General features: G+C 38.6%; 1 non-coding gene across 1 annotated transcript; it reads right to left on the bottom strand.

Annotated features, from left to right (window-relative positions):
* Window positions 1-1,712: 1,712 nt before the first annotated feature.
* On the bottom strand, window positions 1,713-1,826 carry LOC126019603 (U5 spliceosomal RNA). The gene has a single exon (XR_007499238.1). It is a non-coding gene; the product is annotated as a U5 spliceosomal RNA (small nuclear RNA).
* Between the last annotated feature and the right edge of the window lie 21,534 nt (window positions 1,827-23,360).

The following is a 23,360-nucleotide window of genomic DNA, read 5'->3' as shown; positions in this document are numbered from 1 at the left end:
GTCTGGCAGTGTTGCCCTAACCTCAAGCAATGGGACTGAGAGAATTTCAGAATAAGGCTTCTGAAGAGTCTTTATGATCTAGTTGGGTGGTAGTGATTAGGGGCTGGACTATAAAGTTCCCCAAGATGTAGTAAATCAACAATCAGTATATGGGGTTGGTTTCCTATAGTCTGGGCTCATAGGTCTGAAATGGCTCCTATTATTGTTACATTAATGGTTCAGAAACAAGCCTTTTACACCCTACCCCTGTGACTAGAAACTGCTGGTCTAGATAGTTTGGAGCCCAAGGGAGAGGTCTCCCACTGAAGGAGAAGAGTAGTGCATCAGATTTATAGAAATAACTGTGACCTGTCTTCTGTGGTCTTTTGTCAGTAAACTAACAGGAAAGGAAATCACTGTGCTAGCTAGGGTGACTGACGCTGAGTAGGAAAGCAAAATCAGAATATTACTATATATGGGTGTAACTTTATGAGTGCCATGTATTGGTCATATTACTTCATTAATTATGTCAGTTCTGGTTTTAGTTATATGTGTTACTTTGGATGATTTGGTAAATTATTTTAAACAAAGGTTTAGGGGTCTTTAAAAATTTCCTCACATAGCGGCCTGAGCAGTAGCACAGTGGTAGGGCACTTGCCTTACACACAGCTGAATCAGGACAGACCTCGGTTTGATCCCTGGAGTGCCATATGATTTCCCAAGCCAGGAGCGATTTCTGAGTGCATAGCCAGGAGTAACCTCATCAGGTGTGGCTCCAAAACAAAAACAAACAAACACAAAACAAAAAAACTTTTCCCACATATATGAAAAGGCTTGGGAAAAATTTCATTGGTAGGTTCCATTTTGGAAAATAGGGGAAGAGTAGATATACTTTTGTAAAAAAGACTGAAAACTTTACACAAGCAAAGAAATGGTGATTCTTTTGGAACACTAATTGGATTACTGGTGAATTTTATATAATACTGATCATCATGAGTCACAGGTGTCAGGAAACTAGTTGGAAGCTAATTATGAGATAGAGGTGATTGTAACTCTGTCTCTTACCCTATTCCACCACTTCCCCACAGAGCTTCCCCAGGACTTCTGTGATTCCTGAAGTGTTCCATTACTACAAGAACAGATCCTGACTCCCCCTTTTGTAATTCAGTTGTTGTCTTTTGTGACTCTTCTTTCATCTCTCTGCTCTGGCAGACTGATAAAGAGGCATTATATCCTTTCCCTTTTTTTCTATTTCTGATCTTCATCCAAGCATTTGAGATATGAATGCGTTACATGTACCAGACTTTTACTAAGGAACTACATATGGGTCATGGAAATAGATTATTGGTAAGTGACTTATGGAATATAGAATACAATTAAGTTCCATAATACACCTTAGACACTCCAAGTTTTCTTCCTTACTTTTCATTATTCTATTGATAGTAATATGAAAACTATGGAACTTTTCTAAGCATAATATTTTAAAATATAGAAGATAAAATTAGAGGATAACAAAAGAAATAAATTACATTAAAATAACTCAAATAATTTAATAAAAGTATAGTTTATAATAGAATTATGCTTATGTTTCTTCACAATTGCAAATTAAATAATATGACTCAGTGACTAGCCAGAGAACAAGTATAATATGAAAATAGTGACAGTATGTTACTTTAATATATTATGAAAATTATATTATTATACTAAATTTATTTATTTATTTATTTATTTTAGCCCTGCAAATGCAAGGCCTCAAAAATTTGATTAGAACTCAGAATTGTTCCTCTCCACGGAAATCTTTAGTAAAAGGCTAAAGATTTATAGGATCTGAAGAGAAACCAGAGTAATATTTATATTTTTATTGATGACAAAAGTTACCAGGGATGCTAAAACAACTGTTGTATGTTGTTTTATTTGTAATTAAGAAAATGCTGATATCTCTGGGTACAGACTAGTGAAATAAAAATGTGTTTGGGGGTTGTGGGGATAACTTAGAGAATAAGTTCCCAAATTTGATTCCTGGAATTTCATGTTTCTGATGGTCATGAATTTCTGGTGCATTCATTGTGGCCTGGTGAATTTTTGAGCATTACTGGACTGAAATAGTACAGCTTTCATGTGCTTAATATTGAACTATCTGCTCCATAACTCAAGGCTAAGTATTGCCAGGAGTGGTTCCTGCCACCTCCAGGCTTTCTTGGGGGAGGTAGTTCATTTTTCTGAGGTCTAAAGGAGTGGGCTTAACCTAAAATGTAAGTTTGTTTTCTATCTCAGGTGAAAGATTTCATTTCTACGTAAGGATCTATTGAAATCCCAGGTTTTAGTTTAAAATTAGGCATTCTGTTCTCTAATATTAAATTAGGTTATCCTCATTCTCTCACCACATTGCTTTTCTCTTCTTCCTTTTCTTTCTCTTAGTATGTTTTGGCAGACTGGGAATTCTTGTTTTGTTAATTTGAGTGATTATGAAAGCTCTAGTACTTACTTCTGAAGTTAACTCCTGACTTATATTTGAATATCTACAACCCAACAGGATAATTTCAAGCCAAAATAACTGATCATCTTCTCTTTTTTGTAACTAATATAGTCAATACCCAAGGGCATTTTTTTGCATGCATTGTTCAAGAGAGGACAATATTTATTTTTATTTTCAAAAAGGATGAAGATAGCGCAACATTATGTTTTTATCCATGGTTACATGCTAATTTTGGGGGAGCACCCAGAAGATGAAGTTGAACTCTTGGGTCTCATTTTTTGTTAGATTGGCCATCTTTAGAAGGGCAATTGTATTTTAGAATTGTGTCTTGTTTCCTTTTACACTTCTAAATCTTCTATCATTACCATTGATTTTCAGTGCTTTGTTTGTCTTTTCGACTAGAAACTTCTGGGGGAAAACCAGTAGACAGAATGGAAGCAGATTGGATTAGGAATTTGAGGAACAGAGAAGTTGAGACAACAACTCGTTGTCTTGATTTGGATTTGGATTTCCCTAGTAATAAGTGATGATGAACATATTTTATGTGCTTATTGGGCATCTTTTGATCTTCCTCAGATAAGTTTTTGTTTATTTCCTCTCCCCATATTTTGATGTGTTTTTTATGTTTTATGGGGTTAACCCTTGTGAATACTTTTTTTAATGGTAAGAAATGCTTCATGGGGACATACTCACATTCTGATATTCATGTACTAATTATAAATATTGTTTTTATTTTTTAAAAATAATTTCTTTATTTAAACAGCGTGGTTACAAACGTAATTGTAGTTGGATTTCAGTCATAACAAGAACACTCCCCTTCACCGAGCAACCTTCCCATCACCAATGAGCCCATCTTTTCCCTCTCCACCCCTTGTTTGTGAGTACTTTGTACATAAAGTAATATTTTCTCCCACTCAGTTAGCTATCTTTTAATTTTAGTGTTTCTTTTTTATAGGGTTAGTTATGTGTTCTATTAATATTGTTAATTTTTAGCATATGTCTAGGGTTATTGTTAATTTAGGGTTAGGGTTAGATTTAAGCAAGTATTAGAGTTAGAGTTAGGTTTATTGGGTTCAGGTTAATGTTTGTTTAGGGATTAGGGATATAATTAGGTGAGGGTTAGTGTAAGGTTTATAGTTTAGGACTCTGGGGTCTCAAACTCGAGGCTGGTGGACTGTTTGCGGCACTCTGCACAACATTTTGTGGCCCTGCCCTAAAGGAATCTTTTTTTTTGTTTGTTTGTTTTAGTTGTTTGGGTCACACCCCCCAATGTTCAAGGCTTACTACTGACTTTGCACTCAAGGATCACCCCGACTTTGCCTCCTGCGGCCCCCAGGTAAATTGAGTTTGAGACCCCTGGTTTAGGTTATCTTAGGATTATGTACAGAGATAGGTTTCAGTAAGTGTTGGTGTTGGGTTCTAGTAAGGGATATGTTAGGGTTAGGTTATTGTTAAGGTTTGGTTATGGTTTGGGTTAGGGTTAAGGTTAGGGTTAGTGTTAGGGTTAGCATTAGCAGTTAGAAATAGGTTTAGGATTAGGGCTAGATTTAAGTTTAGGGTTACGTTTATGTTAGGTTATTGTTAGGTTGTTAGAATTAAGCTTAGAGTATTAGGGTTAGTGTAATTATTGGGTTATTTTAGGGATATGGTCAATTTGTTGTTTTTATTTTTACTTTTTAAATTTAATCACTGTGCTCACAAAAATTTTCATACTGGGGTTTCAGTCATAGAATGTACACCACCCTTCATCAGTGTGATCTTTCCACCACCAATATTTCCTCCTTACCCCCAACTACAACCCCCCTCTCTGTTTTCAGAGGCATTATGCCTCTCTCCCTCACTATCATTGTCATGGTAGTTGTTATTGTGGTTAATGCTATAGCTGCTCTCACCACTCTTTGTGGCAAGCTTCATATTATAAGCTAGTCCTCCCAGCATATAGCTCTAATGTCTCTAGATATTATTGCCATGCTTCTTTTATTTTTCTTATATCCTACAGATAAGTGATACTATTCTATGTCTATACCTCTCCCACTGGCTCATTTCATTCAGCATAATAGTCTCCATGTTCATCCATGTATAGGCCAATTTTATGAATTCATTTTTCCTAATAGCTGCATAGTATTCCATTATGTAAATGTACCACAGTTTTTTTTTAGCCACTCATCTTTTGTTTGGCACTTGGGTTGTTTTCAGATTCTGCCTAATCGCTAGGGAAAGTACTTCCAGTACTATGTTGAATAAGAATGGTGAGAGATGACAGCCTTGTCTTGTTAACAGATTTTAGATGAAAGGCTTTTAGTTTTGTCTCCATTGAGAATAATATTTGCCATTGACTTGGGTAGATGGCCTTGACTATATTGAGAAAAGTTCCTTTCATTCCCATCTTGATGAGGGTTTTTATAAAGAAAAGGTGCTGGACCTTATCGAATGTTTTCTCTGTATTGATATGATCACATGATTTTTATTTTTTCTTTTTGTTGATATGATGTATTATGTTGATTGACTTACAGATATTAAACCATCCTTGCAATCCTGGGATGAAACCTATTTGGTAATGGTGAATGAGGCATTGGATCCTATTTTCCAGAATTTTGTTGAGAATCTTTGTTCTGTGTTCTTCAGGGATATTGGTCTGTAATTTTCTTTTTTGGTTGCTACTCTGTCTGGTTTTTGCATCAAGGTGATGTTAGTTTTATAAAAACTATTTGGAAGTATACCTGTTTCTTCAATTTTATGAAACAGTCTGAAAAGGATTAGTAATATTTCCTCTCTAAAGGTTTTAAGGAATTTATCCGTGAACCCATCTGATCCTGGGCTTTTGTTTTGGGGAAGACTTTTGATCACCATTTTACTTTCCTCAATAGTGATGAGGCTGTTAGATATGCTACATTATCCTTATTCAATTGTGGAAAGTTATGAGTCCAATAATTTATCCATTTCTTCTAGGTTCTCATGTTTTGTGGCATAATTTCTCAAAATTGTCCTCATTACCCTTTGAATTTCTGCAATATCTGTAGTTATGTCCTTTTCATTTCTAATCCAGTGTTTTTTGTGTTATTAAGCATGAATTTATTTCTTTTTTGTTGTTAATAAGTTTTATTTTGACCAAAGTGGATTACAAATAATTCACAGTAGTATTTTAGGTACATAGTGACATTGAATCAGCGGCATTCCCATCACCAATGTTGTCCTCCCTCCATCCCTTCTCCCGGCATGCATCCCATATCATGCTTTTTTTGCCCCCCCCCCCAACCCGAGCTGCTAGTATAAGTGGTCCCTTCTGTGTCTAGCTTGTTGTAGATTGGGTATCGATTCTATTGTAGTTGGCTTTGGATTTGGTATTTAAGTCTGATAATTTTTTATTTCTAGTCAATGTCCATATGACTGTTTGGTCTTGGTGTCCTGCATTATTTACCCCTCAATTTGTGAGGCAGAACAAGATGGTTCAAGTTATGTGGTTCTGTTTGAAGGTAAGTAAAAAAAAAAGACAAAAGAAAAAGGGGGTGGGCAAAAATTCAAACAAACAAAAATGGGTGAAGTCCTTCTAGAGACTATAAAAATCAGTTTAAGAAAATAAAGGAAACAAGGAAGGAAAGCTTTAAAACAATACAAAAAAAATCAAACCCAGAAAAAAACCAAAACCAAAACAAACAAAAGACTTATATATCAAAAAAGTGTTGTCTAATCCAGTTTATCAAGTTTTTCTCTCTTCCTTTCTTTGTGAGTTTTAACAGTGGTTTATCAATCTTGCTATATTTTCAAAGAACCAACTTTTGCTTTTGTTGATCTTTGAATTGTTTTTTGAATTTCCACTTTATTGATTTCTGCTCTAAGCTTTGTTATTTCCTTCTGCCTACCTATTTTTGGTTCCTTTTGTTTCTCATTTTTTAATTTTATAAGCTGTGTCATTAAGCTATTTAGGTATGCCCCTTCTTCCTTCCTGATGTGTGCTTGCAAAGCTATAAATTTTCCTTTTAGTACTGCTTTTGCTGTGTCCCATAGATTTTGATAATTTGTGTCTTCATTGTCATTTGTTTCCAGGAATGTTTTGATTTTCTCTTTGATTTTCTCTCAGACTCACTGGTTGTTCAGTAGTAAGTTGTTTAAATTTCAGGTGTTAAAGTTTATTTTTCTGTGTCTCTTGTAGTTCACATCTAATTTCAGTACCTTGTGATCAGCAAAGTAGTCTGCATAATTTCTATCTTCTTGATTTTATGGAGGTATGTGTTATGGGCCAGCATGTGGTCTATCCTAGAGAATCACTCATGTGCATTGGAATAAAATGTGTTTTCAGGTTTCTGGGAATAGATTTCCCTATATATATCTACTAGTCCACTTTCTTACATTTTTCTTTTCAGAGCTAATATATTTTTGTTGGGCTTTAGTCTGGTTGGCCTATCAAGGGGTGACAGGGCAGTTTCTGAGCTGCTGTTTATCCATGAAGCTATGTGTACTTCCTTAAAATCTGAAAGTGAGTCTGGCTGGGTGCAATATTCTAAGCAAAGCATTCATTTTATTGAGTTTTATAACTATATCCCACCACTGCCTTCTGGCCTTGAGGGTTTCTTGTGACAGGTCTGCTGTAAATCTTACGGATCTAAATTTTTCTTTGAATGTAATTTCCCTTTTTGATCTTGCTACTTTCAGTATTCTTATCCCTAGATGTGGGATTCATTATTGTGACTATGATGTGTCTTGGGTGTCTTTCTTGGGATCTCTTCTGGTACTCATCTGATATGCAGGATTTGGTTGCATGCAATATTTATCTCTGGGAGTTTCTCTGCAATGATATCTTTGACTACTGATTCTTCCTGGGATTTTCTTCCTGGGTCTCTGTGACTCCAATGATTCTTATGTAGTTTTTATTGAACTTATCAAAGACTTCTATTTTCACCTGTTCACATTCTTTGAGTAATTTTTCAATTGTCTGATCATTTGCTTTAAGCCTTTTTTTTAAAAATCTCTTCTGCTGTATGAAGTTGTTATGCATCTCATCTTCCAGCTCACTGATTCTATCCTCAGCTGCTGTTACCCTGTTGGAGAGGCTTTCTATTGAGGTTTTAAATTCATCTACTGAGTTTTTCAGACCTGTTACTTCAGTTTGGAGTTTTCTGATTTCCATCTTCATATACTCTTGATTCTTATTTGTGTTAAGTTCAACTCAATCTATGCTTTCTTTGAGTTCTATGAACAAACTCCATATTTCTTCTCTAAACTCCATATTTGAGAGAGTAGGTGGTTGGCAGTTTTCAGGTCATCAGAGTTGCCATCTTCATTCTTTATACCTGGTGTTTGACTGCATTATTTCCTCCATTGTAACGCTTGTATTGTGGGTTTTTCGACGTGTTGTGGTGGGGTTTTTTGGCTAGAAGATGCTCCTCTGGCTCCACCCTCTGTGAGCTGGACAGCTCACGTCTGAAGAAGATGAGCCCTCAGGGAATAATGTCAGAGAGGATCAACATCCCAGGCCCAGGACAGCAGAGAGGAGGCTCAAGATGTCTGCCGAGTTTCAAGTCACACAGTAGAAACCAGCCTCACTGTCTGTGGGCAGAACTACTCACCTCTGAAGAAGATGAGCCCCCAGGGAACAATGGCAGAGAGGAATAAAATCCCAGGATGCAGGACAGCAGAGAGGAGGCCCAAGATGTCTCACATGTTTCAGGTCACACAGCAGAAACCAATTTCACTGTCTATCTCTCTATTGCCTTCTATATGAATTTCATCTTAAATAAGCTTTATTTAAGTGCTCTCTACTAAGATGATCTTTGAGAGCCCAGTTAGAAAGTTAAAAGTATAGGTATTATTCCTTGTACATTAAAACAGCTAATCTAGCTTCTTGGGTATAAATTTTGGGTCAAAGACAGAACCACATAGATGAAAAAGAGGGGGAAAGTGATGTGGTGGGTGATTTAAGCATAATTGATCCCTGAAGCAAGGATGGTCAAAGAGACAATGATTATGGGGAGATGGGTAGGAAAATTCTGAGGTATAGGACATCACTTTGTGCTGTAAATTTGATCATGAAAGTGTTGATATTGATAATTGTGGTGATGTGTCAGGTGGTAAGGTTGTTGGTGAATGTGAAAGTAAAGAGGGGATAGATATTCCTTCTTTCTTGAGCTCCAACTTATTCTAAGACTGCAGGATGGTGCTCATTAGTGGAGACACATGATTTCCTGTGGCTTTTGTCAGTAAGGGCAGAAAGGGCTACACATTTGTCCTAGAAGAAACCCAAAGGTTCCTGAGTCAGCAGCCTCCCTATGTTCGTGGAAGCACATCACATGGTATCTCAGAAACATACCTATGTGTGTTAGCAGAAAAAATGAGCAAAACAAGCCTCCACCACCAGGATGGCAGGAAATGTGGTCAGCTTTCTTGGAGCACCGAGGGAGGTGAAGCCAAGATGAAAGGTTGTTGGCTTTACTAATGAAGAGCCACCAAAACTGCTGATTTAAAGAAGAATAAGAAAGGCACCCTGGGGGATATTTTATTGCACTTTGAAAATATCTAATTTCATCCTTCACCTAAGAAATGTTAAAAAGAAGCATTTTTTATTTTCATAAAACTAATAGATTAATATAAGAAGGCAAAGTTTCTGGCCAAGAGCTAAGTCAGAGTTGTGTTCATGTGTAATTCTGAGCTAACTCGTCTGGCCTAATGTGATTGTCTGCATTTGGCACACAGATCTCTTGTTCTATAAAAACTATTTCAGGAACACTTTGAAAAGGCTGCCCAGTGATGGCTGCCTCATTTGGGATTTATTATAATATCATTAGAAAGGGTTATATCACTGGGTATATTGTCAGACACATTGTAGCTTGTGGTTTTATGATGTGGACAAATATCATACTCAGGAATAAGATGGCTCTGAATAAATCCATTCCATCTGGGGCCTATTGTCAAGCGTATTCTTCCCTTCTGTTATGCCAAGATGGATTCTCATCAGTATCAGCCAATGACCTTCCATACTGGGGGTCTTTCCCTTTAACCACATTCTTTCACCTCAGAAAGAGAGAGAATTCTATATGTATACTCTCTTATGAAAGGTGCTGATCAGGAAATGCGGGGGAGAGACAAGTTATTAACTTTCACCCAATTTTTTGAGGTGCCTGAAGCTGTATGGTATGTGTTTGCCCACTTCAGCTCATTCCATCTCAGAGTGAGAAGATACATTGCATCTAAACATTTAAAAGAAATACAAGTACTTGAAGGAATTAAAATAAAGCTTTACTTGGCTTGGGAGTTAATAAGCAGAAGAACAGGAATTTAAGGCTTTTTTCATTTCAAAAGCTGTGAACACTCATGGAATCCCTCAGTATCTGTTACTTCATTAGCAAGCTATTTGTGTGAAGGGAGGCACCGGGCATTGGAGAGCCCAAGTTGTATTATGCTTAAAACTCAGAGATTTTAAAAACAAATGGTATCATAGTAAAAATGATTTTTAAAATATCTTTCTGACAAATTCTAATAAAGTTAAATATCTGCCTCCCCTGACACCCAGCAATGTTACTCCCAGGAGAAATGAAGGCATATGTCCACAAAAAGACTTGTACAAGAATATTTAGAGCAGCTGTTTTGTATTCAGCAAAAACTGGAAATTATCCAAAAACTCATCAGTAGGAAAACGGATCAACACATTGTGGTATGTTATTATAATAGACTACTAAACAACAATAAAAATTAATAAATGAGTGATAAACACACAGCAGAGATGAATCTTAAGTGTCACATTGAGCTAAAGAAGATGAGGAGAACATTATGTTTCTATCTACAGAATATCAAGAAAGAGAAAAATTTAATGAAGTTGAAAGAAACAAAAGGAAGCAAATATGGTATGCACCTTTTGGGTGAGAAGTATCCCTTATCTGGGAAGGAGTTTGAGAAAACTTTCTGACACCATAGAAATATTTACTGTTCACAATTCCAGAAATTACATGGGATTATGCATAGGCAGAAGTCCAAGTTGTATGTGTAAGGTTATATTGCTTATTGACCAGACTTCAATAAAAAGCAGAAAATAGTGAAAGTGAATAAAAATGTTAGGAAAAAAACATTACCCTTAACTTTTTTTTTTTTTTAAAGCTGTTTGATGAAACTGGATGGAGTTTATAAATAAGGCAGTATGTAAATGCAGGAACTATGTGTTCTGTTGTAAACCGGATGCTGGATGTTCAGAGAGAAAAGCTAAATGAAGGATTGATTGATTGATTTCCAGTCTGCCTTCATATAGAAAATTAGGTGTCATCCTCTTCATTGATAAATTATACCATGTGTCTCCTATAGGGCCTTGCTTGTATCCCTTTTGATACCTTCTTCCCCCTACAAAGGCCATCGTGCTTAAGTGCACAGAGCAAGCTTAGGCAAAAAGAATGAAGTCAGTCCCTTTCATTTGGGTGTTAAATTGTAATGAAGTACTTTGAATAATGTTTATTTCACTTATTTTCAGGAGCAATCTTGTGGGTCAACTCATAAATCGGCAAGACAGCCTTTTTATTTCTGCCAAAAGGCAGGAAAAAGGAGGGTATTAATTTATTTGAATAGCATGTGTCAACTACCCTCAGAATAACAATGGCAGGATGTTACACAGGTGCATACTACTCAGGAATGCAAACTTGATTTTATTGTTGTTACTCTAACAACACTTAGACTTTTCTATATTATGCTGGGTTTCTGTGTTCTTTTTTTGCCACTGACATTATTTATCTTCATGGTCAAAATGATGCCTTGAAGAGAGCAATTCCTATGGAAGTACAAGTTAAGATTGTAGACAGATTCTCTGGACTGATTAGACAACTCTTTTATTCTGTCTTATGTCTTGGTCCCAGGTTATTTTGTCCAGATACTGTTCTACTACTCTGGATTTTCTTGTTGACTTCTGAAGTGGCCTTTGGCCTCCTTCTCCCTCCGTGCTGGTGAAGCTAATGATAGCAACAGCTGGCCTATGGAATCTTATTGTGTAGTAGTAGTTGTTCTGAGTACATAAGAGAGAATTTCTAGCAGGTCAGTATGTGGTAAAAGTAATAGTTTGATGGCAAGAAAGGAAAAAACTCTTAGATTAAACTCAGTACTCTATGCTTTCTCTCTCTGAACTATAACATAATCTCCACTTCTGCAGTTGAAGAAAAAGTGAGAGCACAGTTTGTTTTATTACTGGTGAAGCATAAGTTGTCTGGGCTGGCACAAAAACAGAGGACAGACTAGCCAATTGCCGACCTCAGCACCATATGCCTGATTCTTAGTGCAAGGCTTGGCATAGTAATGGTTTCTCAGTACAATTACTCATGGATGATCATGGTTATGTGGATCAGGACTAACACCCTCCCTATGCAGGCAGGAAGTCATAAGCTGTTGAAAGATGTGAAATTCATAACATCCTTCCATGTACCTCCATCTGCAAATGCTATTAGTCTGTGAAATATGAGAATAACAGGACCTTTTTTTTTTTTTTTTTTTGGTTTTTGGGCCACTCCCGGCAATGCTCAGGGATTATTCCTGGCTGTCTGCTCAGAAATAGCTCCTGGCAGGCACGGGGGACCATATGGGACACCAAGATTTGAACCAACCACCTTTGGTCCTGGATCGGCTGCTTGCAAGGCAAATGCCACTGTGCTATCTCTCCGGGCCCACCCTTTTTTTCTTAATTTAAACCTTCAGTCTAATTTCACTCTGTTCCTTATAAAATGGATGTTTTCTCAGCTACATTGGTACATTAAAATTTTTAGTCTGGTGACTTTTAAATAACATCTAAATGCCTAATGTTTTCTCTTCTATGTATCATGCCCCTTCTTTGCTTATTTTGTTAAGTCTACAAATATTTATTGACCATAAAGTACATGCTAGGTACAGTTCTAGGCAAAGTAGACATGATTTATATTAATATAGTTTATATTCTAGTGGATATACAAACAAACAAACAATAAATAAATGCACAATAACAGTTGCTAAGACCTACTACTAATAAGAAGGGTTAGGAGATTTAAAATATGGGGCAATGGGCATGATTGTGTCTGAAAAACTATGAGAAAAAAGACTTATTAAGTAGAGAACTCTCGAGGGAAGACCAAAATGAAGCAAGGGAGAAGTTTATATGACTACCTGAAGAAATAGTACAAATAATAGAAGTAGCATCTTGGTCAAGAGCGGAGGTGCAAAAATGTGCTATTAAATATGGCCCTAAGAACAAATGAAATTTCTAGATTGACTTTAAAGTCAATGGAGGAAAAAAACCTAAGGGTCTACTTATCTCAAAACTGTCTTGGGCTCTCAGGCCCAAGTGTAGTACTAGGAGCAGATTCTCTAATCTAGCATGTTAACCCAGGTATCAAATCCAGCTCCTTTACTGATTAATCATGCCACTTCCCCACAATAAATCCAGTGGCATTCAGAATGCCTATGAGGCTGAGAGATTTTAGTGAAGATCATGAGATTCTTCTGAGTAAGCCTGAGGAAACTATTTGTTTTAAGTTACATTGAGTCAGGGTTAGAGCTGCAATAGGGTGTTTGCTTCACACACTCTGCCCAGTAGGGACCTGGGTTCGATCTTCGGCATCCCATATGGTCCCCCTAGCCAGGAGCGATTCCTGAGTGCATAGCCAGGAGTAACCCCTGAGCATCACAGGGTGTGGCCCAAAAACTAAAAAAAAATTACCTTGAGTCCCAGGACCACCCAAAAAGACTCATTGTTCATTCCCCAGATAACATCACTGAAGTTTCCTGCTATCTTTCATTCTCTTCCCTTCTCCAGTTACTCAAGCTACTCTCTTTCTAGGATTGTGCTTGGAACCTCTAGGTATACTCTGGTCTTATATAAAGATTGTTTTCTGTCTCTACTCCAATTCCTTTTTGGGTCAATATTTGTATATCCAAATTTACCAACATCCTTAGCAGGGTATGTGCCTTTTATTAAATAGGAGATGTTTTCTTTAGAAGGAAGCAATGAATAGACAGAGAAAAATGGCAAGAATGAAACCCCATATGTACAAATATTGTAGGAATTTGAAGGCCATGTTTTCTACTGTACTTACCCAATAATCATGTCTAAGATAACATCCTCATGAAGAGAAAGAAATGGGTATTTTGGATAAAGCTCTCCTCAAAAGACTTTCCTTGGGGCTGGAGTGGTGGCTCTAGAGGTAAGGCATCTGCTTCTCAAGAGCTAGCCTAGGACAGACATTGGTTCAATTCCCCCGGTGTCCCATATGGTCCCCCAAGCCAGGAGCGATTTCTGAGTGCATAGTCAGGAGTAACCCCTGAGCATCACCGGATGTGGCCCAAAAACAAAAAACAAAACAAAACAAAACAAAAAAGACTTTCCTCATCTAATAAAAGAAAATGGTTGTGGAAGGGAGACCTTAGACCTTAAGGAGACCTTAGAGGCTCTATTTGGGCTTGTTCTTTTGTGCCACACAATTTAGGATGTATAATTTTTTTGGTCGCACTTAGCAGCGCTCAGGGGTTACTCCTGGCTCTGCACTCAGAAATTGCTCCTGATTGGCATGTGGAACCATATGGGATGCTGGGATTCGAACCACCATCCATCCTAGATCGGCTGTGTGCAAGACAAATGCCCTACCTCTGTGCTATCTCTCCGGCTCTTAGGATGTATTCTGAGCCTTCTAAGAACAAAGGCTTTGTGTCATAGCAGATGCAGACCCCAGCTATGAGTCAATACTTTGGAGATAGTTTTAGAATGGGCCATGTACAGCCCCCAAATTGGTTAGCAGTCAGCTTTCAGTGACACCTGTCAACAATTCTGTTCTTTTGAGACTGTCCACTACAAATTCCAAGGAAAATAGTATACCCATCAACACCTATAAGACATGTTCTCTTTGACCCAGTGATTGTTACTTCTAGACATGTGATATGAAGCTATATTTTGTATGTCAGAGATACAAAAACTATTTGTTTAATCCCTGTTTGGCTAGCAAATCATTATAAATAACCTCATGGACAAAATTGAAAAATTTGTGAATTTATGAAAGAATATACTTACAGATGTTTATACCCCCCAAAATTGAATGCACTGTTCACGCAATATTCAGAGATGATATCCAAGAGATGTCAAATAAAAGAAACAGAGGGCATTGGCTGTACATAGTATATTTGCAGAAATGTTACCCTGTAGGTTTGGTGTGACTTGTTTGATTGAGTTGAGTCTCACCAATATTAATCTGATCTCTCTGAACCCTGCCGACTTTGGCTCTAATTTTAAGAAATTGTTGTTAAGTAGAAGCACTTAGTAGTTCTTCATAAGTATTGATGTACACCAAAGATAGAACTCACCACCCTGTAAAGATCAATTATAAGTGAAACCTTATTTTGAGCCCCTCTGGCTATTTCTAAGCCTTGGCCAAAGGCTTGGCTAGACTCTGGGTGGTATCATTGAGCCATAGGTGGATTACGTAGATTCTTCACCTAAGGACCTTTCTGATCTCAGTATCTCCAATACTGTCTCCTAAACTTAGAAGATCCTTGCACATATTTGAAAATATTAATGTATCCCACACTGATCCACAGAACCCATGGCCGACACTTTCTGAAATGAGCTCAACAGCCATGGATACTTCACCTGCGTGAGCAAACTCCTCCCTGCTGTGTGCCTGGCCTCTGCCCAGAGGTCTGGCTAGTTTGGGGGAGAGACAGTTTTAAACAGCTTCTCTGGCTGTCTCCAACTCAAGGCTGTTGGCCATTTTAGCTAGTTTATGTATTTTAATTAATTGTTACTCTCTTGTGCCTGTGTCCTGAGGTGATTAAAAAAATTTTAACCACAAAGAGCAAGCTTAAGAAAATCAAATAAATAAATAAATACTGATGAACACAACAGCTAGGCACAGCAAGGCTAATTGCATTTCTGAGACTGCCAGCTAGTAGCCTAGAGCTGTCATGGGGCCCTAGGTAGGGTCTGGTAGATCTTTCTCCTCTGTGAGTCTCTTCTAGCTCCCATCACTTTGCTAATTTTCTGCCTCAATAAGCGCCTACTTAGTAGCCTAGTTATAAATGGAAGTAACTTTTTCAGCAACTTGTTGGTCTTTTTCCACTTAAGAATATTGATTTTTCTTTTCAGTCAGTCTGAGTTGAAGCAGGAGAGCTGAGTCTCTTTAGAGCTGAGTGTGTGTAGAGGGGGTGTGATGCCAAATTGGATGAAGGCCATGGACCCACAATGTTCATGGAGGTCTGTTTCCAGAACCTTTAGCCTTCCTGGTAGGCCTGATTATGTAAAAACTCCAAGCTGCCATAAACACTTAGCTCAGAGGAGATCAGGTAGGAATAAGTCACCCAAAGCACACTATTCTGTTCTTTTTTTTTTTTTTTTGAATTTTGGGCCACACCTGGCAGTGCTCAGGCCTTATAGCGTGCTCTCTGCTTGAAAATCATTTCTTTTTTTTTTTTTTTTTTTTTTGTGGTTTTTGGGTCACACCCGGCAGTGCTCAGGGGTTATTTCTGGTTCCAGGCTCAGAAATTGCTCCTGGCAGGCACAGGGGACCATATGGGGCGCCGGGATTCGAACCGATGACCTCCTGCATGAAAGGCAAACGCCTTACCTCCATGCTATCTCTCCGGCCCCGAAAATCATTTCTTAAGGAAATCTGAGGACCATATGGAGAGTCAGAAAGACAACCCAGGTATGTTATATACAAGACAAGTGCCCTATCCACTGTATTTCCACATTTTCCTATTTAAAGCACACATTATCCTATTTAAAGCATTCCACTGACTTTAAAATTAAAATGGTGCCCATAACACCATTATGATGTGTTTAGGCCTTCATCCTATGCCCAGTATGGCATATTCCATGAAATCTATGCAAATCTATGCAAATCACATGAAAGCAGAGCAGATTTTTTGTTTTTACAGGTTTCTTTCTTGAACTTTCAGGCTCTAGGACCTGGTAGGGAATCACTCACCCCACATGTCAACCTCTCTTGGTTTTCAAAATAATACGACAACACTGCAACCTCCTGATCAGAGAGTAAAGGAGAATGGATGAATCAAAATGAGCATGATCAAAATATTGTGGCTTTTGGTGGTTTGGGGGGATTCATCTGGTTTCAGTCTACAGGGACTTTCTCATTTGTTAATGACTCAAAGTGAAAAAATACAGCTACTAAAAATCTGGTGGCTAAGGTCTTTTAGAAATGTACTAAACAGGGATAGAGCAATAGCATAGTGATAGAGTATTTGCCTTGCACGCAGCTGACCTGGGACAGACCCGGGTTCGGTCATTGGCATCCCATATGGTCCCTGCCAAGAGCGATCTGAGAGCAGAATCAGGAGTAACCCCTGAGTGCTGCTGGGTGTGGCCCCAAAACAAAACAAACAACAACAAAAAGTACTAGACAGATAAGTCCCAATTTAGTGCATTTGTCATTGATTGTGAATAAAAATGGAGAAAGATAGTGACCCTTAGGACTTAGATCTGGACATATTGTGGACCCTCCAGGGTTTGCAGTGTGGGAAGTGGAGGTGTAAATGAACAGCAAGCGTGAGTAGCCTATACTTAATCTCAAGAGAAACTTTGTAGAGTTACTATTGAATTCCAACATATACTTCAGTTTATACTATGGAAATCAATATAAGACCAGGTCAGCAATACCTTATGGGAATGAAAAAACAATGGAGAAGAAAAAGGAGGGCAGTAAGAAGAAAAGCTAGATAGAGGTGTTGTCTAGAAAGTTCTGGATTTGGATGAAACCTTTTATGCTGTGATCTGTACATTAGAAACCCTGAAGGTCTCTGTGGAGATAGGAGTGAACATAAACTGGATGAGTAGTCCAGGAAGTATACTTGGTGAAGAGTGAATTTGAATTAGTTCCCGATGGTTTGGTATATGTGTGAGCAGAGGAGAATGCATGCACAAAGCTATGAGAAATTCACAAAGCTATGTGTGATGTTTTGTACTACTAAATTGATATTTGCCAACAGACTTCAAACTGTTTTTTGCATTGGAATACTCTGGGTATTCCAATACTTATGACTCCCTTCTAGAATGCATAGCTCAAATAGAATGCTACATTAAGACATCTGGTATTCTCCTTGGCTGAGGATAAAGGGAGTGTTCTATCTGGTGGGAAGAACAGATTTCAGCTTGCCCTGACCTGGCTTCTTGTACTTGTGTGATTTTTTTCATAATATGCTTTATTATTTAAAAATATAATATCTTTATTTAAGTACCATAATTACAAACACGTTTGTAGTTGGGTTTAAGTTATATTGATTGTTTTTAATTTCATCTTCCTTGTTTTCCAAAGATATGATAAAAACCTGGCAGGCTGCTAATGAAAATAAATGCTATAATGTTAGTCAATAGATACCACAATTTAAACTTATTGCCAGTATTGGATAGATCTGTTTTCTCCTTTTCCTTGGGTCAGTAAAAGTGGTATTGTCTCTGTAGGGGAGCAAAGATGCCCAAACAGCATCATCCTGAACTCTAGGAATATTTCAGGCACAAATAAAAAGGACAGCTGTGTTCTGGAATTTGTTGTCCAGGCAAGATGGTCTCCTGGACTTTGAGTAACCTTTTCCTGTTATAAAAGTGCCCAGAATTCTCCAGCTAAAGCATTTAAACAGGAGCATCAGAACAGCTTATGTGGCTAGTGAACAGGTAGCTACATGAAAGTACCTTGTCCATAAGTCCTGTAGACTTCTCCCTTTAGGTAAGTTAGTGGAGTGGTGGTTAAATGCCAACAGAACCATATCAGTGACTGGGTAGGTCCTTAAGTTTCCCAAACTTCCAAGGTCTAAGCCCAGGGGTTTTTAAATTCTGCTTCAAGGATCTGGATGTGTGGGGTTTCTGTGCTTGGTGGTACCCTAAGCAGCTATAGGAGGAGGCATCTTCACAGTCCGCAAGGGTAATGGTACCCTTTGATGTGTGCAGTGCATAAACTGGACAGCTATAGAGGTCATCCTGGAGGAGATTGTGGAAGGAGGGTGACAATTTTGGCAGAGAGATGTAGCCACAGGTTCCCACTTTCCTTCAAAGAAGCTCTGTGGTAGAGAGTAGGCTTTTATGAGAAGCTAACTTGAGAGACAAAGCATCCTAATCCCCTCTATTTTTCAGTTGAGGTTCTGGGGTTGCCTTGTGAACCTGCAATAGAGCTGGTACTCTAGCTTGGAATTCTTTGGTCTAGTTGTCAGCGAGGATGAAGACCGAGATGAAGGTGAGGGAGTGCCTCATCCCTGCTGTGCTCTAGGGTAGTGGTGTATCTCCGGCCAGGGCCACCTCTTAGATGGGACAACTTCCCCACAAACCCAGCTTCCGGTCTGTTTCTGGAGAAGCTCAGTGGGCCCAGCTCACCCAGTTTGTGTCATCAAAGCTTTCTTGGTTTTTCCTCACTCAGCCTAGGAGCCCTGCACAGAGACCTACCTCAGGAACCAAGCAGGGAGTCAGCTGCAAGCTTTTCCAGGCTTTAAAGATTCCACTTTCCTGACCCTTTCCTGATGAGTTCTAAAAAAGAGCAAGCAGAGCAAGGCACCTGAAGAGCCAAGAAGACACTCCGAACCTGCATGAGGAGGAAAAGGAAAGTGAATGGAATGATCAGGCTGGCTGGCACCCTCACAACTCTCCTCTATACTTCCTGCTGGAGAATCTTGCTCAGCCAATTTCCAGGGGACTATTGTTCACATCCCAGTGTTAGAGCACCTTGAATGAGCAGCTCATGATTCTGCTCCCCAATCCACTAGCTTCCTCCTGGGAAAGCAGAGAAAAGTAAGTGGGTGAGTTAGGAGCACAATGACTTCAGTGCTGGTCCCCAAAATAAATGCACCACAGACAACACAGTGTGGTCAAAGTCTGAGGTCTTACTGTAAACACTAGTCAGGGCTTCCTATTTCTGCTTCTAGAGCTCCCTGGGGACGGCATAGGCTAGCCTCTTCCTGGGGCATTCTATCCTTGCAGCCACAGCCACAAAGAGCCGGACCTGCATCATATACCCCTCTTGTCCCGAGGAGCTTGGAGGCAGGGTTGGAGGAGGGATTCTATTCCTAGAGACGGCTTCCCAGGGCCTGAGAATGCAAGCCAGGGACACAAATGCTATCTGATAGACTTGGAGTTGTATATTCATTCACATCTACTTTGAGGCAAGTCCCAATGCTAGAGAAAAAAAAGGGCAGCATCTATTTTGCACTTGGTGTATACTCTCTGAGCTTTATAGCTGATCATGCAGAGTTCTTTCCAGAGACTGAGGCTGTAGACTTTACTCCTTTGTATTATTTATTTGATTTAGGAGTCACATCTAGTGGTACTCAGAGGCAACACGACTCAGTGTTTGGGGAGCACCCCTGGTGGTGCCCATGGCCCCTGCAGTGCCAGAGATAGAACCTATGATTCCAGTATGCAAAAGTATGAACTCTAGCCTTTTCAGCTGTCACTTCAATTCCCTTTACTCATTTTATAGATGAGAAAACCAGGACAGGTACAAGTGTCCAAGGGCACCCCATTAGGAAGTCTGAAGTTCAACCTAGGTAACATGGCTCCCGACTTTCATTCTTAGTTTCTATACTCCCAGGAAGGTGGGCAGGATCTTGCTCTGCAGATGCAGGAAAAGGAGGCCAGAAAGCATTTTTGGAAAGTTGGAGGGGTTAGTGACCTGTAGCACACCTCCTACTGTGCTGAGGCGCCTCCTACAGGCAGTGCAGCTACATGCCATGAAGCTTCCTCACTACGCCCAGGGGAGGCTACTTTGAAGAAAACTCTTGCACACACCCCTGAGCCTTCAGGTTTGAAAGAGTTTACTGTTTCCAAAGGGATGTGGTCCCGCTTTGGGGATGTGGCTCTAGTTGAGCATTTCCTGACTTTAAATTCTTTGGTGCTCCCATGATAGAGCTCCCAGTGGACTTCTTGAGGCTAGAGGAGATAGGCAACGTTCATGTACAGACTTTTTTGCCAGGAAACCTCACAATATGCTCAGAGGGTGTCTAAACTAATGTTACACTAAAACGTGCTGTTCTATATTGTTAATATAAATGTCCTAATTCAAGTTTGCCTCTTTGCTTAGGCTGGTAAGATGTTCATAATACAGATTTGTACTAAATTTTCATAACTGTTAAAGACATTTATTTAAATGGTATATCCCTTTGTATACCACATTCTGGCTATGTTGTTTGGGATCAGTTTTATTAAAAATAAACTTAATTTGTCTAAACTTTTTAAAGAAGTCACCTGGAACTTGGATTCAGATAAAATAAAATACTGCATGATTTTATTTATATGAGGCATTTTAAGGGGTAAAATTCGTTGAACCAAAGTCTGGAAGGTGATTGCCATGTACAGGGAGGAAGGAATGAGAAGTTGTTAATATATATAAAGTTACATTTGTGAAAAATGAAAATGTACATGATGTATATTATACATCATTATGATATTGTAACAATAAATCTTGTGCACTTAACACTCTTTAGAAGTTTTTTTCATTTGTATAACAATGAAAGAAAAAAGTTATGATTAGTAAGTGTTAGTTATCTCAGAATAAAAGTTCATGTTCCTTCTCCATTTATTATTTCTCAAATATTTTTGAGTCTCTTCCTTATGTCAAGCTGCAATTCCAAGAACTGGGGAAACTTTGGAAAAGAAGACAGACATGGTCAGCTCTCTTGAGGCTCACCAAATAATAGGGAATCGGTTTTGAAAGAAATAATGTGCTCGCACATTAATATATAGACACTTGCATGACCATACCCATGAGCCCCCACTCATGCATACAAATGCAGACACATGCACATGCAAAGAACCATTGTTTATGCATACAGATACATAAATAAAACAAAATTGCTACATTTATGAATAAATAAAAATACACATGTGCATAAAGCATATGCATGCATACACATGCATATACATATTTAAACACAGGAGTTCTATAAGTACAAATGTACACACAACCAAGCATGTATTTATGTAGCATATTATTCACATAATATACACAAGTGTAGGCATGTGAAACAGATACATGCATATACAACCATACACCCTCCCATAAACACACATATACTCAACAACACAAGTACAAAAGTAGATATGAAACATATATATATATATATCTGCAGACAAATACACATGCTTGTACACATGTGGCAACAAGGCATGAAAATGCATGTATACATATAGCAACACACATATGTAGACACTCATACTGAGGTTAAGTTCCATAGAAAGAAGGAGTATTTGGGTAATGAAAAGAAAGGTGGGGATTTTTGTTATTTTACTTTGTGTTGTCAGGAAATATTCTCAAATGAGAGAACTTATGAGCAAAGAGACCTAATCTAACAAATTAGATATGTGGTAATGGAGAGAACTACAGGCTGTATCTGTAATTTTTACATCTATCTAGGGAGCATAAGAAATATGTTCAGCTTTTAAGACTCATTGTTTTTGATTAGGGAGGAGTATCAGGTCAAATCAGAAATGGAACCTAGGATTCTCTGGGGGGAGGCACCATAGTTGTTATATGTGGTAAAACCTGCCTTGTTCAGAGCTTCCTCTCCACATAAGCTGGATGAAAATTAGCAAATCAGAGTCCCCGTGCCATAGTTTGCACATCTGTAAAGTGGGGAGTAGTAAACAGTCTCTTCTGTTTTATGGTATATCATCCATATCGTCCTTCAAAGGAGACTAGACAGTTTTTCTACTCAACCAGTGGACAGAATAAAGTCTGATGAATACTGCTTTATTCTTTATTTTCTGGTGTAGACTCACGGAAATATCTTTGCAGGAACAAATGGTTTTAGAATAAGTGTGCTTCAGGTGCATGCTGAAATCATAGCTCTATCTTCCTGATTGATTGGTGGCATCCTTCTCTCTAATATTTGGAGGGAGGTCTGACAGTACCATTGAATTCATCCAATTGATTTCAATGTGAGCTTGACCAAAGAGCAATGTAACAATGTACCATGAGAAAAGTTGTGCTGCTAAAAACCTGCCTTCTTCCCTCCAAATAACAAACTTACCACCTTCAAGGTCTCCAGGCAAGAGTTCCCTTGAGAAGGATGGTAAATCTAAGCTCTTCACAGTGATCAGTAATATTTGTTTTGAGTTACAAAGTCCACTGTGAACATGGCATATAGAGAAATATCTTCACGACTTCCTTTCTTGTTGAATTTGAGGCTTGTTCTCAAACAATTTAGTTTCACCCTGCAATAAGGCCACACCACCAGCAATAAGAAGAAGGTAGTCTAGGGAACAGCTTGTGGTACTGAACAATGAAAGACTAGATGAGGGGGGAAAACTATGTTCAATTTCTTGGATTTGCTGGATTTCAGCTCTGAGAATTAGTTACATAGAGAGCATTGGCTACATGAGATCAGAAATGATTATTGAAATCAGCTTTTTGAGCACTCTTCACCAATCTCTGATCTCCAAGTTCCTTGGGGAATAGGGGGTGGGATCAAGGAACCTGTGCTTTTCACAAATTCTTCTGGTGACTCCGAAGAGCCGTTATACTGTGATACAATGAGGTGAGTCGAAGCAGTTCTCAGGTCTCCACCAATCCCTGTAAATAACTTAGTGGCCAAAACATGCCCCCAGAATGGCACATATGCAGAGAAAGAGTAGAAAGTGGTGGAAAGAATATCTGATATACTCCTATTCCAACACCTGCAATAATTAGTAGTGGTAGTGGTGATAGTGGTAGTGATGTAGGTGGTGTTCATTGAGTTGATGGTGAGGATGGTGATGGTTTTAGTGGTGGTGGTGATAGCAGTGATGGTAATGGTGATGGAGGTGGTGGTAGTTGTATGGAGGTGGTATTCATTTTGATAATGATGGAGATGGAGGTGGCAATAGTGTGGTGTTAGTGGTGATGATGGTAGTTGAGGTGGTGGTAGTAGTGATGAGTTGGAATTAACTGTGGTGATAGTGTTAATGGAGGTAGTGTTGTAACAGTAAGGGGACCCTTTAAATTTGATT

This window comes from Suncus etruscus, chromosome 9 (genome assembly GCF_024139225.1).
Source record: "Suncus etruscus isolate mSunEtr1 chromosome 9, mSunEtr1.pri.cur, whole genome shotgun sequence".
In the NCBI taxonomy this organism is placed as follows: Eukaryota; Metazoa; Chordata; class Mammalia; order Eulipotyphla; family Soricidae; genus Suncus; species Suncus etruscus.
This window is presented reverse-complemented; position numbering and strand designations above follow the sequence as displayed.